The sequence below is a fragment of the Saimiri boliviensis genome, chromosome 3 (assembly GCF_048565385.1).
Source record: "Saimiri boliviensis isolate mSaiBol1 chromosome 3, mSaiBol1.pri, whole genome shotgun sequence".
Lineage (NCBI taxonomy): Eukaryota > Metazoa > Chordata > Mammalia > Primates > Cebidae > Saimiri > Saimiri boliviensis.
This window is the reverse complement of record NC_133451.1, coordinates 147,239,269-147,245,268: the sequence shown is the minus strand read 5'-3', so window position 1 is coordinate 147,245,268 and position 6,000 is coordinate 147,239,269.

Sequence of the window (6,000 nt, the reverse complement as noted above, 5' to 3'; positions counted from 1 at the left end):
TTTTGTTGAGTTTGTCCAGTCAGTTGGCTATAGGTGTGCAGTCTTATTTCTGAGTACTCTTTTTTGTTCCATTTCTCTACATGTCTGTTTTTGTACCAGAACCATGCTGCTTTGGTTACTATAGCCTTACAGTAGAGTTGAAATTTAGATAATGTGATGACATCAGCTTTGTTCTTTTGGCTTAGGATTGCTTTGGCAATTCGAGCTCTTTTTGGCTCTGTATGAATTTTAGAATAGTTTTTTTTTTCTTTCTTTCTTTTCTTTTTTTTTTTTTAGTTATAAATAATGATGTTAGTTTGATAGGAATAGCATTAAATTTGTAGGTCATTTTGGGCAATATGGGCATTTTAATGATACTGATTCTTCCAATCCATGAGCATGAAATGCTTTTTCATTTTTTTGTGTGTCATCTATGATTTTTGTTAGCAGTGTTGTTTTAGTTTTTGTACAAGTCTTTCACTTCCTTGGTTAGATGTAATTCTAGGTATTTTATTTTATTATATTTTTGGCTGTTATAGATGGGATTGTGTTCTTTATTTGGCTCTCACCTTGAATGTGATTTCTGTATAGAAAGGCCAGTTATTTTTGTACATCGATGTTCTATCCTGAAATTTTACTGAAATCATTTATCAGTTCCAGGAGGCTTCCAGCAGAATCATTAGAATTCTATGGGTATAGGATCATTTCATCTGTGAGGAGAGATAGTTTGACACCCCCTTTCCTATTTGGATGCCTTTATTTATTTTACTTGCCTGATTACTCTGGTTATGACTGCTAGTACTGGTGAGAATGGGTATCCTTGTCTTGTTCCACTTCTCAAAAGGAATGCCTCTTCAGTTTTTGCCCATCAAGTATGATGTTGATTGTGAGTCTGTCATAGATGACTTTTAGTATTTTGAGGAATGTTCCTTTGATGCCTAGTTTCTTGAGGTTTTTTTTTTTTTTCATCATAAAGTATTGTAGGATTTTATCAAAAGTATTTTCTGCATCTATTGAGATAATATATTTTTTCATTTTTAATTCTATTTATATACCACAGTTCCTTAGTTTCTTATCCAGTGATTAAAGGACATTTAAACTGTTTTCCAATTTTGGCAATTATAAATAAAGCTTCCATGAACATTCTCGTATATGTTTCTACATGAACATAAGTTTTCATTTCTCTTGAGTAAATATGTAAGAGTGAGTTGGCTGTATTATATGGGAAGCATGTTTATCTTTATATGAAACTGTCAAACTCTTCTCCAAAGTGGCTATACGATTTTGTATTTTCATGGGCAACAATGAGTGGGAGTTTCAGTTACTCAACATTCTCACATGGTATCTCGTTGTGGTTTTAATTTTCATTTCTCTGGTGATTAATAATGTTGAACATCTTTTCATGTGTTTATATTTACTAACTATTTCTTATTTGGTAATGTGTATATTCACATTTTTTGCTCATGAACTTTTAATTTGTATAGTTTATTTTCTTATTGTTGAATATTGAGTTACTTATGTTTGAAAATACACATTTGTTGCCAGATGTGTGATTTGTACATATTTTCCCTCAGTCTGTGGCTAGGATCTTTCTTCTCTTAACTCTGGTGAATGTGGAATGAAAAAATTCTAATTTCAGTAAACGTTAATTTATAAATTATTTTACTTTTCTGTTTTACACTTTTGATGTTAAATCTAAGAACTTTGCCTAATCCCAGGTCAAAACATTTTTACCATATTTTCTTTTTTTTTTTTTTTTTTTTTTTTTTTTTTTTTTGAGACGGAGTTTCGCTTTTGTTACCCAGGCTGGAGTGCAATGGCGCGATCTCGGCTCACCGCAGCCTCCGCCTCCCGGGTTCAAGCAATTCTCCTGCCTCAGCCTCCTGAGTAGCTGGGATTACAGGCACGCGCCAACATGCCCAGCTAATTTTTTGTATTTTTTTTAGTAGAGACGGGGTTTCACCATGTTGACCAGGATGGTCTCGATCTCTTGACCTCGTGATCCACCCGCCTCGGCCTCCCAAAGTGCTGGGATTACAGGCTTGAGCCACCGCGCCCGGCCTACCATATTTTCTTACAAAGAGCCATAGTATTACGTTTTACATTTACATTATCAGTAAACATTTGTATAATATTTGAGATATTAAAATTTACTTTTCATATATGAATGTCTGATTATTTCAGCATCTTTTTTGAAACAATTTATAATTATTTTTGCACTTTTATAAATGGTACTTTTTATTTAAAGTGATTATTTGAAATAAAATTCAATTTTTAATTTTTTGACTTGTGAGTACATAGTAGGTGTAAATATTTATGAGATACATGAGATGTTTTTATATAGGCAGGTGATGCATAATAATCACATCATGGAAAATGAAGTATATATCACCTCAAGCTTTTATACTTTGTGTTACAAACAATTATACTTTTTACGTTACTTTAAAATGTATAATTAAATTATTATTGACTCTGGTACCCTGTTTCCTATCATATTCATTCTGTCTGTCTTATTCATTCTGTATATATATTTTTAATCCATTAACTATCTCTACCTCCCAGCCCTCACTCTCCCACTACCCTTTTCAGCCTCTGGTAAACATTCTTCTACTTTCTATCTCCATGAGTTCAATTGTTTTAAATTTTAGATATCACAAATAAGTGCGAATATGTAAAGTTTGACTTTCTGTGCCTGTCATATTTCACTTAGTATAATGACCTCCAGATCCATTCATGTTGTTGCAAATGACAAGATCTCATTCTTGTTTATGCTGAATGGTATCCATTGTGTATATGTACCATATTTTCTTTATCCATTCATCTATTGATGAACACTTAAATTGCTTCCGAATCTTGGCTATTGTGAACAGTGCTGCAGCTAACATGGGAGTGCACAGATCTCTTTGATATACTGATTTTCTTTCTTTTTGATATATATCTAGCAGTGTGATTGCTGGGTTGTATGGCAGCTCTAATTTCAGTTTTTTGAGGAAATTCTAAATGGTTTCCTATAGTGGTTGCACTAATTTACATTACCACCAACAATGCATAAGGATTTACTTTCCTCTGAATCCTTGCCAGAACTTATTATTGCCTCTCTTTTGAATATAAGCCACTTTAACTGGGGTGAGAGGATATCTTATTATAGTTTTGATTTGCATTTATCTGACAATCAGTAATGTAGAGCACCTTTCATTATGCCTGTTTGCCATTTGTATATCTTCTTTTGAAAATTATTCAGATATTTCCCCATCTTTAATAAGATTATTTCTATAGAGTTGTTTCAGCTCTTTATGTATTTTAGTTGTTATTCCCTTGTCATATGAGTAATTTGCGATTTTTTTTCCCTCATTCTGTGAGTAGTATCTTCACTTTCTTCATTCTTTCCTTTCCTGTGTGGAAGATTTATAACTTGATGTGATTCTCCATTTTTACCTTGGTTGCCTGAGCTTGTTGGGTATTACTCAAAAAATATTGCCCAGATCAATGTCCTGGAGAATTTCCCCAAAGTATTCTTGAGTAGTTTCATAGATTGATGACTTAAATTTAAGTTTTTAATTCATTTTTATTTTATTTTGTATATGGTGAGAGATAGGGATCTAGTTTCATTCCTCTTCCTATGAATATCCAGTTTTCCCCACCCCACTTATTGGAAAAACTATATTTTTCTGAGGGTATGTTCTTGGTACCTTTGTTCAAAATAAGTTCACTGTTGGTGTGTGGATTTGTTTCTGGGTTCTCAATTCTGTTGCATTTGTATATGTGTCTGTTTTTATGCCAGTACCATGCTGTTTTGGTTATACACATACCTTTGTAGTGTAATTTGAAGTCAGGCAATATGATTCTTCCATTTCTGTTCTTTCTGCTTAGGATAGCTTTGGCTATTCTGGCTCTTTTGTGCTTCCAGTACATTTTAGAATTGTTTTATTCTATTTCTGTGAAGAATGACATTGGAATGTGGATAGGGATTACATTGAGTTGGTAGATTGTTTTGAGTAGTATGGATATTTTAACAATATTTATTCTTCCAATCTATAAACACAGAATATCTTTCTGATTTTTGGTATCCTATTCAATTTCTTTAATCAGTGTTTTATAGTTTTCATTATAGAGATCTTTTCTTTTTTAATTCCTAGGTATTTAATTTTATTTATGGCTGTAGTAAGTGGGATTACTTTTAAATTAATTTTTCAGATATGTTTCCTATTAGCATGTAGAAATACTACTGATTTTTATGTTGATTTTGTGTCCTGAAACTTTACTTACCCATTCTATTAGTGGTTTTGTGTGTGTGTGTGTGTGTGTGTGTGTGTGTGTATGTGTATGTGTGTGTGTGTGTGCATGTGTGTGTGTGTAGTCTTTAGGCTTTTCCAAATACAAGAACATATCATCTGCAAACAAAGATAATTTGACATCTTCCTTTCCAATTTGAATGCCCATTATTACTTTATATTGTCAAATTGCTCTAGCTAGGACTTCTAGTACTATGTTGAGTAACAGTGATGAAAGTGAGCACCTTCACTGTGTTCTAAATCTTAGAGGAAAATGTTTCAGTTTTTTCCATTCGGTATGATACTAGCTATGGCTCTGTCATCTATGGCACTTAGTATGCTGAGATATGTTTCTTTTATAACAAGATTTTGATGGGTTTTATTATAAAGGGATGTTGAATTTTATCAAATGCTTTTTCAGCATTAATTGAAAGATTATGTGGATTTTCGTCTTTCATTCTGTTGATATGATGTACCACATTTATTAAGTATGTTGAACCATCCTTGCATCCTAGTGATAAATCTCACTTGGTCATGATGAAAGATCATTTCATTGTTTTGTTGAACTTGGTTTCTAGTCTTTTGTTGAGAATTTTTGTATCAATATTCATCAGAGATATTGACTTGTGGTTTTTTTAATGTATCTTTGGTTTGGCTATCAGAGTAATAATGGTCTCATGGGATGAGTTTGGTAGTATGCTTTCCTCCTATATTTTTTGGAATTGTTTAATTAGGATGGGTATTCTTCTTTAAATGATAGAATTCAGCAGTAAACTCATAGGGTCATAGAATTTTCTCTATTGGGAGGCATTTTTTTAAATACTTTAAATTCTGGGGTACATGTACAGAATGTACAGGTTTGTTACATATGTGTACACGTGCCATGGTGGTTGGCTGCATCTATTACCCAGTCATCTACATTAGGTATTTCTCCTAATACCTACCCTCCATCCCCTATCACCCCCATCCACTGACCATCTGCTGACAGGCCCGGGTGTGTGATGTTCCCATCTGTGTCCATGTGTTCTCATTGTTCGTCTACCACTTATGAGTGAGAACATGTGGCATTTGGATTTCTGTTTTTCTGGTAATTGCCTGAGAATGATGGTTTCCAGCTTCATCCATGTCCCTGCAAAGGGCATGAACTCATCCCTTTTATGGCAGCATAGTATTCCATGGTGTATATGTGCCACATTTTCTTTATCCAGTCTATAATTTATGGGTATTTGGGTTGGTTCCAAGTCTTTGCTATTGTGAATAGTGCTGCAGTAAACATATGTGTGCATGTGTCTTTATAACAGAATGATTTATAATCCTTTGGGTATATGCTCAGTAATGGGATTGCTGGGTCAAATGGTATTTCTATTTCTAGATCCTTGAGGAATCACCACACTGTCTTCCACAATGGTCAAACTAATTTACACTCCCACCAATAGTATAGAAGCATTTCTGTTTCTCCACATTCTCTCTATTATCCGTTGTCCCCTGATATTTTATTTTATTTTTTATTTTTTATATATTAAGAATTGATTATTTTTATTTATTTATTTTTGATACTTTAAGTTCTAGGGTATATGTGCAGATCATGCAGGATTGTTACATAGGTATACACATGCCATGATGGTTTGCTACATTGATCTTCTCATCATCTACATTAGGTATTTTTTCTAATGTTATCCCTCCCCAGTCTCCCCACCCACTGTTATCCCTCCCCTGCCACACCCTCTCAACAAGTCCTGGTGTGTGATGT